Source organism: Budorcas taxicolor, chromosome 5, assembly GCF_023091745.1.
Source record: "Budorcas taxicolor isolate Tak-1 chromosome 5, Takin1.1, whole genome shotgun sequence".
In the NCBI taxonomy this organism is placed as follows: Eukaryota; Metazoa; Chordata; class Mammalia; order Artiodactyla; family Bovidae; genus Budorcas; species Budorcas taxicolor.
The window spans coordinates 150,854,719-150,867,646 of NC_068914.1; positions in this window are offsets into that span (position 1 = coordinate 150,854,719).

Sequence of the window (12,928 nt, forward strand, 5' to 3'; positions counted from 1 at the left end):
AAGTCTGACGTGCTACAGTTCCTGGGGTCACAAAGAGTCAGACACGACTTAGTGGCTGAACAACAACGATGGCTTAGAATAGCATCATTCTAATGTACCCACGACAGAGGAAAGGACTCAGGTGTTCATATTTGTGTTAAGGAAAACTGTCAGTAGGAGACGCTGCGTTTCATTTTTTTCCTAAAGCTGATGGTAGCGCATCAAGTGTCTTTCACTAACTGAGACAGGTTCCCAGAAGGACCAGTCCTGGGCTTTCAAGGGATGTTGGTCAGTGAGTGGTACCTCCTTTTGTCTTGACACTCAAGGCCTTGGCCATCCGCGATTGTTGCTCTTTTGATGCTGGCGAAACAAAAAGGCTTATTAAATCACAGAATTTCAGAGTAAGAAGGAATCTCAGATCATGTCAAGATCCAGCATTTTTATTTTATGTGCAAATCAGGCCTGCCACCACTGACTTGAGCAAGCAGTCAGTAATGTTTCTAACACCCTAGCCTCAGTTCCAGTGACGTTCATCTTCACGTTGACCGCACACTAATGTTGCCGCTCTAAATCTCATCACCACCAAAAAGCAGTATAGTGTGGTGGGGAGAGCACGGGCTACAGAGTCACGGTCATGGATTCTGCCACGTCTCTGGAACTCCAGGCTCTCGTCCCTTCATCTACAGAATCAAGGAGAAGCTACCTGCTTTAGCTGGGTGATCATGAGTATTAGGAAAGAGGAAATCTAGTACAACCTATCAATAAAAAGACAAAAAGTGGCCAAAGGGTCTGAAATGGCATTTCTCCAAGAAAATAAACAGATGGCCAATAAGCACATAGAAAGATGCTTGACATTAGTTACTGAGAAGTAGAGTCAAAAAGGAGATACCACACCCAGAAGATGGCTATAATAAAGATAGTAAGATAAATAACTAATGAGGACCTACTGTATAGCACAGGGAACTCTACTCAGTACTCTGTGATGGCCTTTATGGGAAAAGAATCTTAGAAAGAGTGGGTATATGTATAAATACAGCTGATTCACTGTGCTATACAGCAGAAACTAACACAACATTGTAAATAATACTCCAGTTAATCAAACAGCGAGATAGGTGCTGGCAAGGGTGTGGAGAAAATGCAGGTTTCATGCATTGCTGGTGGGATTCTAGAACGGTGCTGCCACTTAGGAAGGCAGTCTAACAGTTATTCAAAAGTTAAGCACCTATCAAAGGAGGAAACAGGAGAGGAGGGATAAATTAGGAGTTTGGGATTAACATGCATACTACTGTATGTAAAATCAGAGAAGGCAATGGCACCCCACTCCAACTCTTGCCTGGAAAATCCCATGGATGGAGGAGCCTGGTGGGCTGCAGTCCACGGGGTCACAAAGAGTCAGACACGACTGAGCGACTTCACTTTCACTTTTCACTTACATGCATTGGAGAAGGAAATGGTAACCCACTCCAGTGTTCTTGCCTGGAGAATCCCAGGGACGGGGGAGCCTGGTGGGCTGCTGTCTATGGGATCACACAGAGTCGGACACGACTGAAGCGACTTAGCAGCAGCAGCATATGTAAAATAGATAACCAACAAGGACCTACTATATAGCACAGAGAACTCTAATCAATATCTTGTAATAAACTATATGAGAAAATTTGAAAAAGAATATATATACATATATATATATAGAGCTGAGTCTGTGCCGTCCACCTGATACTAACATTGTGAATCAACTGTCTTCAATAAAAGAAAGTTAAACACAGTTATCATGTGATCCTGCTCTTTGACTTCTTAGGTATACACCCAAGATAAAGTGCCCATCCACAAAAATTGTACAGAAATGTTCAAAACAGCATTATTCATAGTACCTAAAAAGTAAAAGCTACCCATGTCCAACTGTAATCAACTGTTCTGTTTTTTTTTTTTGGCTTCAATTGACTTCCTATGAATTTCTCGCCATTGTCATTCAGACTGCAGGTTGTATTTAATATCATTCATTCCTTCATTCAGCATTTCATTTTTAGCAATTTTGTCCTAGAAATTCTGCCGGATCTTAGGTTTGTAGAGAACACAAAAACAGTATGCTCCAAAGGTCGGGAAGGTGAGCGCTGTGGGTGCAGGGGACAGGAGGCGGAGAAAGGAGCTCAGATGAGGTGACGTGTGAGCCAAATCAGCGGTGATTTTGGAGGCGAGAACTGGATATTTCAGATGGGAAAACAACAAGAGCAAAGGCAGGGAGAACGGAAAGTTTGGGGAAGTGCGATACCGGAGACAGGCATAGAACATAGGGCATAAGACATGGTATGAAATTTAATTTGATACAATAATATAAATCTGTTACATATTTTAAAATCTTTTGCAATAATTGGAAACATTTGGTTTTGCTTAAAAATGGGGGGAAAAAAGACCCAATAACCAAAATCAGAAACCCAGTGATGCCAATTCATGCATGAAGAAAGAATTTGAAAAGCAAACTCACTTTCTTAAAAATTAGGAGTAAGAAGTAAGTATGATGCAATAATAGATATATGAAACATTTATTTCTTCGGAAATCTTTGAGGGTAAGGTACAGTCCAGTGTTCTTTCCTAGAGAATCCCATGGACAGAGGAGCCTGATGGGCTGCTGTCCATGGGGTCACACAGAGTCAGACACAACTGAAGCACCTTAACAAGCAAGCAAGAAAGGTACAATCTATCAGGGTTTACTGCAGTATCTACAGCAACCAAGCAAAGGATGGTCTTTAGATCTTCAGAAAAAAGGCCTTATCTGCTTTGTCTTTTAAAGCTTCTCTTTTAGCTTTTAACTTAGGGTTCAGTTCAGTTCAGTCACTCAGTTGTGTCCGACTCTTTGTGAACCCATGAATCGCAGCACACCAGGCCTCCCTGTCCATCACCAACTCCCGGAGTTCACTCAGACTCATGTCCATCAAGTCGGCGATGCCATCCAGCCATCTCATCCTCTGTTGTCCCCTTCTCCTCTTGCCCCCAATCCCTCACAGCATCAGGGTCTTTTCCAATGAGTCAACTCTTCGCATGAGGTGGCCAAAGTATTGGAGTTTCAGCTTCACCATCAGTCCTTCCAATGAACACCCAGGACTGATCTCCTTTAGAATGGACTGATTGGATCTCCTTGCAGTCCAAGGGACTCTCAAGAGTCTTCTCCAACACCACAGTTCAAAAGCATCAATTCTTCGGCACTCAGCTTTCTTCACAGTCCAACTCTCACATCCATACATGACCACTGGAAAAACCATAGCCTTAACTAGACGGACCTTTGTTGGCAAAGTAATGTCTCTGCTCTTGAATATGCTCTCTAGGTTGGTCATAACTTTTCCTTCCAAGGAGTAAGCGTCTTTTAATTTCATGGCTACAATCACCATCTGCAGTGATTTTTGGTGCCCAAAAAAATAAAGTCTGAAACTGTTTCCACTGTTTTCCCATCTATTTCTCATGAAGTGATGGGACCAGATGCCATGATCTTAGTTTTCTGAATGTTGAGCTTTAAGCCAACTTTTTCACTCTCCTCCATAAATCACTTTAAAAAATTTATTGAAATACAGTTGATTTATAATGTGTTAATTTCTACCATACAGCAAAGTGATTCACATACATATACATATATTATTTTTCAAATATTCTTTGTGGTTTATCAGAATATTGAATATAGTTCCCTGTGCTATATATACAGTAGTTTAGTTGCTAAGTCATATCCATCTCTTTGCGACCTCATGGACTGTAGCCTGCTCAGCTACAGCCATTCATACCACGGAGTTCTTCTGGCATGAATACTGGAGTGGGTTGCCATTTCCCTCTCCATAAATCACTTTTTATCCATGAAATTTATGTGATTTTGCCCAACAGAAAATAGCTCTGGCTATGTTATTTTTGGTTCAGTTTTATGATTCCCACTGTTCTCCACACACCACACTAGGTTGGCTACCAAGATTCACCCTTAATATTTACAACATAGCAGACGGTCCTGTCACCACTCACTGCACACAAGAACAGAAGGAAATCGGTGGCTGTATCCCCGATCCAGGAGAGGAATTCAAGGCTAGGTTTCAAGGGAAACATTAGGACTGGAGAGGAAGGGGCAGGTCTGAGGACCATTCAGGAGTAGAAAGGACATCGTTTCTTTGTGATGGAGAAGATGTAAGTGTTAGAAAAGAGTTAAGGGTAGTTCTTTTTTTTATTTGTTTAGCTGCATGCAAGATCTTAGTTCCCTAACCAGGGATCAAACCCAGGCACCCTGCAGTGGAAGCACAGAGTCCTAACCACTGGACTGCCAGGGAGTCTGGAGAGTAGTTCTCTAACTCCAAAGTTTCTGGCTTGGGGCACCATGTATATGTGACACTATTAAGTGAGATTTAGCACATATGAGACAGAGGAGGCAATGGCACCCCACTCCAGTACTCTTGCCTGGAAAATCCCATGGACGGAGGAGCCTGGTGGGCTGCAGCCCATGGGGTCGCGAAGAGTCGGACACGACTGAAGCGACTTAGCAGCAGCAGCAGCACATATGAGAAATAGCATTTTTCCAGTAAACTTGAGAAAAGGGATATGGAGGTTCAAAGAGAAGTTAGGATTAAAGATAGGGATGGAGAATTATTAGCATATAGAAAATTACTGAAGTCTTGTATCTAAATCATGGATGCAGATGAGATCAGAGGTGGGAAGCATAGAGAATAAGAGAAGGAGGCCAAAGAGGGGAAACCTTAATGGTTAGAGGAGATAGCTGGTAGAAAAGGAATGGTCTGAATAACAAGAAAATAGTGTTCTGGAAACCCAGGGAAATGAGAACTTCTAGAAGTGAGAGGTTGGCAGGATTGTCAAAGGCTACAGAAAAATAAGGTGAATTAGAATTGAGATATTGGATTTGGCAAGTTAGTAGCAGGGGGATTTAAAGCAATTCCAGGGCACTTCTGCGGTGGTCCAATGGCTAAGACTCTGAGCTGCCAATGCAGGGGACGTGGGTTCGATCCCTAGTCAGGGAACTAGATCCCACATGCCACAACTAAAGATCCCGCATGCTGTGACTGAGACCTAGCACAACCAAATTAAATAAATAAAGCCATCCCAATGAAGTGGAGACAGGAGTCGACCCATATTCAGCTCAGGAGTGAGACGACGAGGAAGCTGTGAAGCAGCTTTAGAGATGAGAAAATCAAGGAATGGAGTGTGATGGTTTCAGGTTGGGGACGATGTGCCCACGTGTACAGGCTGAAAGGAACAAGCTGGAGGATGGTGTTGAAGATAGAGGGATGGAGGGCGAGAGGGTGTTTGTGGAGGAAGGCACTGCTGGAGGGTAGGAGCTGGTGCTGATGGAGGCAATCAGAGCAGAGAAGTGGGTGGACTGTTAGGTTGTGGCTGCCTAATTCTCATATAGGAAATAAAATCAAAGCCCTCCACCGAGAGTGAGAAGGGGCATGGATGTGACAGGGAGCCTAAGAAGTGTGAGACTACTTGGGAAGACAAGAAGGAGGGAGGGGGGGCAAGCAATAGAATTGTTAGGGGTATGTCTTTTTTTTTTTTTCTTTTAAAGATTTTTCTTTTCTTGACGTGGACCCTTTTAAAAGTCTTCACTGAATTCGTGGCAGTATTGCTGCTGTTTTAAATTTTGGTTTTGGTCTGCAAGGCGTGTGGGGTCTTAGCTCCCAGACCAGGGATCGAACTTACACCCCCTGCATTGGAAGGAGAAGTCTTAGTCATTGGACCACCAGGCAAGTCCCTACAAGTAGGTCTTGGTGAAGGCTGTTGAGCTGAAGTCGACAGCCAATAGGAAAATGCCTCAGATGACAGCAAGTCAGTCAGCTTCCCTCTCCCCTTCATGCCGCCCCACCCTCACCCGTGTCCAGCTTCCCAAGGATAAGGGCGCAGAGCCCCCAGAGGATCCGACTAGGCAGACCAGCAGAACGGAAGGCAGGAGAGGAGATGGAGCTACAGGGAGGGCTTGGCTGCCAAGCAAAGGGAAAGGCCCAGCAAGGAAAGTGTTTGGGAAACTGGTGGGGTTTTTTAACCTCTTTTTTAAAAAATTTATTTATATAGAATTTTGTTGTTTTCTGTCAAACCTCAACATGTATCAGCCATAGGTACACATATATCCCCTCCCTTTTGAACCTCCCTCCTGTCTTCCTTGGAGAAGGCGATGACACCCAACTCCAGTACTCTTGCCTGGAAAATCCCGTGGACAGAGGAGCCTGGTCGGCTGCAGTCCATGGGGTCGCGAAGAGTCAGACACGACTGAGCGATTTCCCTTTCACTTTTCACTTTCATGCATTGGAGCAGCAGCCTGTCTTCCTCCCCACCCCACCCCTCTAGGTTGATACAGAGCCCCTGTTTGAGTTTCCTGAGCCATACAGCAAATTCCCGTTGGCTGTTTTACATATGGTAATGTAAGTTTCCATACATCTCACCTAAGTCCATAAATCTCTGTCTGTTTCTCCATTGCTGCCCTGTAAATAAGTTCTTCAGTACCATTTTTCTAGATTCCATATATATACATTAGAATATGATATTTATCTTTCTCTTTCTGACTTACTTCACTCTGTACAATAGGTTGTAGGTTCATCCACCTCATTAGAACTGACTCAAATGCGTTCCTTTTTATGGATGAGTAATATTCCATTGTATATATGTACCACAATGTCTTTATCCATTCATCTGTCAATGGACATCTAGGTTGCTTCCATATTCTAGCTATTGTAAACAGTGCTGCAGTGAACAATGGGATACATGTGTCTTTCTCAATTTTTGTTTCCTCAGGGTATATGCCTAGGAGTGGGATTGCTAGGTCATATGATGGTTTTATTCCTAGCTTTTTGAGGAATCTCTATACCATCTTCCAGCATGGCTGTATGAATTTACATTCCCACCAACAGTGCAAGAGCATTCCCTTTTCTCCACACCCTCTCCAGCATTTATTGTTTGTAGACTTTTTGATGAGGGCCATTCCGACTGGTGTGAGGTGATATCTCGTTGTAGTTTTGATTTGCATTTCTCTAATAATGAGCAATGTTGAGCATCTTTCCATTTGTTTGTTAGCCATCTATATGTCTTCTTTGTAGAAATGTCTATTTAGGCCTTTTCTCCACTTTTTGGTTGGGTTGTTTGTTTTTCTGGTGTTGAGTAGTATGAGCTGCTTGCATATTTTGGAAATTAATCCTTTGTCGGTTGTTTCATTTGTTATTATTTTCTCCCATTCTAAGGGTTGTCTTTTCACTTTGCTTATAGTTTCCTTTGCTGTGAAAAAGCTTTTAAGTTTAATTAGGTCCCACTTGTTTACTTTTGTTTTTAATTCCGTTACTCTAGGAGGTGGGCCTTAGAGGATCTTGCTTTGATTTATGTCATCGAATGTTCTGCCTATGTTTTCCTCTAAGAGTTTTTTTTTTAAGTCTCTCTATGAAAACATGGTTTCATGGTTCTGAGCTGTGGAGTCTCCCCCTCCTGCACTGGCTGGTGGCCTATTTAGCCCTATAAAAGACTGCCTGGACTGCTGGAGAATTACTCACCTCCCAAGGTAACTATGTGGTTTACCCACATCATAGTCTAGAGACGATCCCTCATTTAGGACTTGACGCCCCTTTGTTTTGGAGCTACCAGATGATAAAACTCATGTCTGAAGCGGTGTGTACTGTGTGGAGTAAGATGGTCCCTTACAACCCTCTGGGCAAGTGACCTCAAGGGCGGCTGTCAGTGCCTCTGTTTGCACATTTTGGCATGTCTTTGCTTCCTGGGCTGCGTGGCCTCCTTATTAAAGCAGCCACTCATTTTTTAAAAAAATTAACTGCGTGTTGTATTGACACAGAAACCGACCAGTCAGTGGTGAAGAATATAAGGTTGAGAAACAGAGCCAATTAACACTGGAATTTGAGTTACAGAGGCATTTCAAGTTGACAAGCTAAGTATTTGTCTGAAATAAGTATAGTTTTATTTTGGATAAATATTTATTATAAAATAATATGCTTGATACTGTCAGCTTACCTCTATCTACCTACCTACCTACTTACCTATCTATCCATTTTTTAAAATATTTTGAATTATCTCTCTAAACATTTTAGATAATTCTGGATTCACATGTGATTGTAAGAAAGAGCAGAGTGATCCTGTGTACATTTTTCCTGGTCTCCCCCCAATCAGCCACTCCATTTGGACATGGTTAGCCTGCAGTTTTTGCATCCCAGTAACTCCAAATTAGACCACAATGTTGAGCCTTGCATTGGCTTTGTGACATTTTTCTCTCCTTTCAGCTCCCAGTTGTCTCATATCCACTGAGCACCTTAGTATCTAGCAATGTTCATGCTGATTTTAAATGAGCACAATTTTGATACTGCCATGTTGGCTGCTCCAGAGTCTCTTAACTGGCCACCTCATCTTGACATGTGTAAAGTGATAATTAAATATTAAATGACCTATATCGGAAAAAAATTTTTTTTAAAGAGTGGATATATGTATACGTATAGCTTTACAGTACAGCAGAATCTAACACAACATTGTTAATCAACTATACTCCAATAAAAACTAAATATTAGAGGGATCCAGAACCTGGGTGCTGTAATAGCGCTGTCTTGCAGATTGTTAAAAGATTTCCTTGGGCACCAAGCTCAGTGGTAAATCAAGGTTGAACTGGTCTGTTCAGGGTTCTTTTATTTCGAGCGATTCCCCACCACAGCCCTGCCTCTCCTGTCACTCCCCAGCCCCAGCTAGCACCTGATAAGCTTCTGCAGAAAATAGCTCTACTCCCTTGGGCAAAGAGCTCTGTTCTCTTTCTTGCTTCATGTCAAAACAACAAACTCTATCCCCCTAGAAATAACCTTATAAAACTCTTCTTTCCTTATATATTCCCTGCTGGTGTGCTCAGTCGATCAGTTGTATCCAGCCCTTTGCAACTCCATGGACTGTAGCCTGCCAGGCTCCTCTGTCCATGGGATTTCCCAGGCAAGAATACTGAAGTGGGTTGCCATTTCCTTCTCCAGGGGATCTTTCCAACCCAGAGATCGAACCTGTGTCTCCTGCCTTGGCAGGCAGATTCTTTACCACAGAGCCACAAGGGAAGCCCTGGAGGGTAAGATGCCTGGATAAAGAACAGAATCTTTGTCAAGGCAGAAGAGTTTTTCATCAGCTCTAAAGGCTGTCACTTTCTCCAAAGACGGGCCCTTATACTGAACACCCTCCCTGACGGCCCTCCATCACCTTCATCTGAGGGATGAATGTGGGGAGAACATGAGAGGCCAGGAAAACAGAACCCAAACCACACCCCCAGACTTGTCTTGCTGTCTTGTTCCAGGTTCCTACACTGGGCTGGTCTCCTTTCTCCAGAGCTTAGCCAGAAGACAATGTTCTGTGTCAGTCAGTCCTCGAAAATGGACTTTAAATCAGTCTCTGGAAGGAGATGGGAGCCTCTGCCACTACTGAGGGTCAGACGTGGTTCTCCACCCCACCCTAACCCTTCCCAGTCCCAACAAGTCTCAGCTAACGGAGTTTGCTGCCTGCAGAGGGCGCGGAGAGGGGAGCAGTGTTGCTCTTAGCTCTCCCTCTCCAGGGCCAAGCTAAATTCCGGAGAGCCACATACAGTGGGGATTTGTGTTTTCTTTCTTCCATCCCCAGTCTGGGCGGCGGCAGAGCTCAAAGAGCAGTCTGTTCTGGGGAAAAGGCGGCGTCTGCCTCTCTCCCAAGCCAGCCCTGATCAAACCCTGAGCAGCCGGTCCTTAGATAACACAGCTGAGAAACGTGAAACCCACAGCTCGCCTGCCTCCCATCAGAGGCCAGCATCGCTGTCTGGAACCCGAGCCGGGCCTCTGAGATGTGGCTGTGATTGAACGCCAAGCAGCATGGCTGCGGTTCTCGCTCCAGGGTTCGTAGCCGGGACCTGTGAACTTACACAAAGAAGGTTTTCAGAAAGTCTGTCTGGGGCTTGAGCACTTGAGCTGTTTGGTGGCACTTTGCAAATGTCCCAGGCTTTGGCGTCATTGTTCTTCCCCAGCAAAGCCATAAGGTAGGTTAACACGGCCAAGCTTAGCACTTGCCTGGGCAGCCCGCAGCATCCCCAGCAGAGGAGCAGATTCAGTGGTACTTGAGGCAAGAGGAGGAACATCCACACTCCCATTTTTGCTTCATGAGAGGAAGGCAGTTCAGTTCAGTTCAGTCGCTCAGTCGTGTCCGACTCTTTGCAACCCCATGAATCGCAGCACGCCAGGCCTCCCTGTCCATCACCAACTCCCGGAGTTCACTCAGATTCATGTCCATCGAGTCAGTGATGCCATCCAGCCATCTCATCCTCTGTCGTCCCCTTCTCCTCCTGCCCCAAGTCCCTCCCAGCATCAGGGTCTTTTCCAATGAGTCAACCCTTCACATGAGGTGGCCAAAGTACTGGAGTTTCAGCTTCAGCATCAGTCCTTCCAAAGAAATCCCAGGGTTGATCGCCTTCAGGATGGACTGGTTGGATCTCCTTGCAGTCCAAGGGACTCTCAAGAGTCTTCTCCAACACCACAGTTCAAAAGCATCAATTCTTCAGTGCTCAGCTTTCTTCACAGTCCAACTCTCACATCCATATATGACCACTGGAAAAACTATAGCCTTGACTAGATGAACCTTAGTCGGCAAAGTAATATCTCTGCTTTTGAACATGCTGTCTAGGTTGGTCATAACTTTTCTTCCAAGGAGTAAGTGTCTTTTAATTTCATGGCTGCAGTCACCATCTGCAGTGATTTTGGAGCCCCCCAAAATAAAGTCTGACACTGTTTCCACTGTTTCCCCATCTATTTCCCATGAAGTGATGGGGACCGGATGCCATGATCTTCATTTTCTGAATGTTGAGCTTTAAGCCAACTTTTCCACTCTCCTCTTTCACTTTCATCAAGAAGCTTTTGAGTTCCTCTTCACTTTCTGCCATAAGGGTGGTATCATCTGCATATCTGAGCTTATTGATATTTCTCCCAGCAATCTTGATTCCAGCTTGTGTTTCTTCCAGTCCAGCGTTTCTCATGATGTACTCTGCATATAAGTTAAATAAGCAGGGTGACAATATACAGCCTTGAGGTACTCCTATTCCTATTTGGAACCAGTCACCCTTACACAAATGGACTTTGGAGGAGGCCCAAAGGTCTGTATAGTCAAAGCTATGTTTTTTCTGGTAGTTATGTACGGATGTGTGTTGGGCCATAAAGAAGGCTGAGCACTGAAGAACTGATGCTTTCAAATTGTGGTGCTGGAGAAGACTCTTGGTCTTCTTGGTGCTGAGAGTCCCTTGGACAGCAAGGTGATCAAACCAGTCAATCCTAAAGGAAATCAACCCTGAATATTCATTGGAAGGGCTGATGCTGAAGCTGAAGCTCCAAAACTTTGGCCACCTGATGCAAAGAACTGACTCACTGGAAAAGACCCTGATGCTGGGAAAGACTGAGGGCCAGAAGAGAAAAGGGAGACAGAGGATGAGATGGTTGGATGGCATCATTGACTCAATGGACGTGAGTTTGAGCAGACTCAGGGAGATAGAGAAGGACTGTGAAGCTTGGCGTGTTGCAGTCCACAGGGTCGAAAAGTTTGAAGACTACTTAGCAACTGAATGACAGCAGCCTCCATGAACAGGAAGTAAGAATATTTTCTGTGATTATAGTGTTTACTGAATGACTTCTAGGCCAGATGCTTCAGAAGCAGTCCAGATGACAGACCGTAAGACAGACGTGGTCCCCGACAAGCCCTGTTGGGGAGAAGTATGAGGTCCGGAGTGGGAGACGCACATGGAAGAGTTTATCTTTCCAAGATAAAAGAATAAGAGCAGGAAATCCAACTTTGCTCAGAGGCCTGGAGACCTACTACTTATTCAGCAAATGCGGAGAACACCCTCAGTGCTGCAGGAGGTCATGCCAGAGAGCTCAGGCATGAGAGCAAGCTGACATTTGTGTAGCCCCTCAAGGATTGTGCATTCACCCGTGTGTTTGTGCACATGGGGACCAAGTCTGTGGGATGTGTCCCAAGGGGAGGAAAGGGGGATTGAGAGCTTGTTCAGAGGCACGTGGGGACTTCCCAGATGGCCCTAGTGGTAAAGAATCTGCCTGCCAATGGAGGAGATACAGGTTCAATCTCTGGGTGGGAAAGATCCCCTGGAGGAGGAAATGGCAACCCACTCCAATATTCTTGCCTGGAAAATCCCATGGACAGAGAATCCTGGTGGGCTACAGTCCATGGGGTCGCAAAGAGTTGGACATGACTGAGTGAGCCTGCATGTGTCTGGAGCCACGGCTACCCATGTGCCTTCTAGACACCACACGTGTACTCTGAGCTGTGGGCTGTCTCCCTCATGTTCAGTGCAAAGCCTGGCTGTTGTCTGTCAGCAAATAGGAGGCCACAGACAGAAGAGACCATCTTCACAGAGGTGAAACAGTGTCTTTCCACTGCGTTTGGCAACAGAGAGACAGGGGGTGGAGCTTCAGCAGGAGCTGATTTAGCGTCTGTTTCAGCACCAGCTGACCAGCAACCAAGACTACCGTTCACCCTTTCTCTCCTCTTCAGTTTCCCAGCAACCACGCAGACCCAAGTGGAGGGAAATAACTGGCATCCCTCAGGTGAAAACCCCATGAGTCAAAGTCCGTTTTTCAACTTGGATAATTGTCTGTTGACTTGCTGGGGAATCCTCTTCCCCGGGGCGCAGACTGCTAGAGGAACGCCTGTAATCATTTGGAGGCAATCACAGCGCCAGAAAGGGGACCCAGGCCCAGCCATCGATGCCAAACAAGCCTCAAAGCGTGTAGCTCTGGTCTGGGTCACACCTTGCTTTTGAGGGCTGCGTTCACGATTCGAGATGAAGTCACAAGCGCTCAGTGTGTGAGCTGCCCGGAATCTTTCCCAGCCAATGAGCTTTGCTCTGACCCTTTACCACCATGTCTGTGTCCTCTTCTTCAGGTTCCCTTAACTCAGTGATGCAGTCGTGCATACATCCTTCTACAGGGATGGT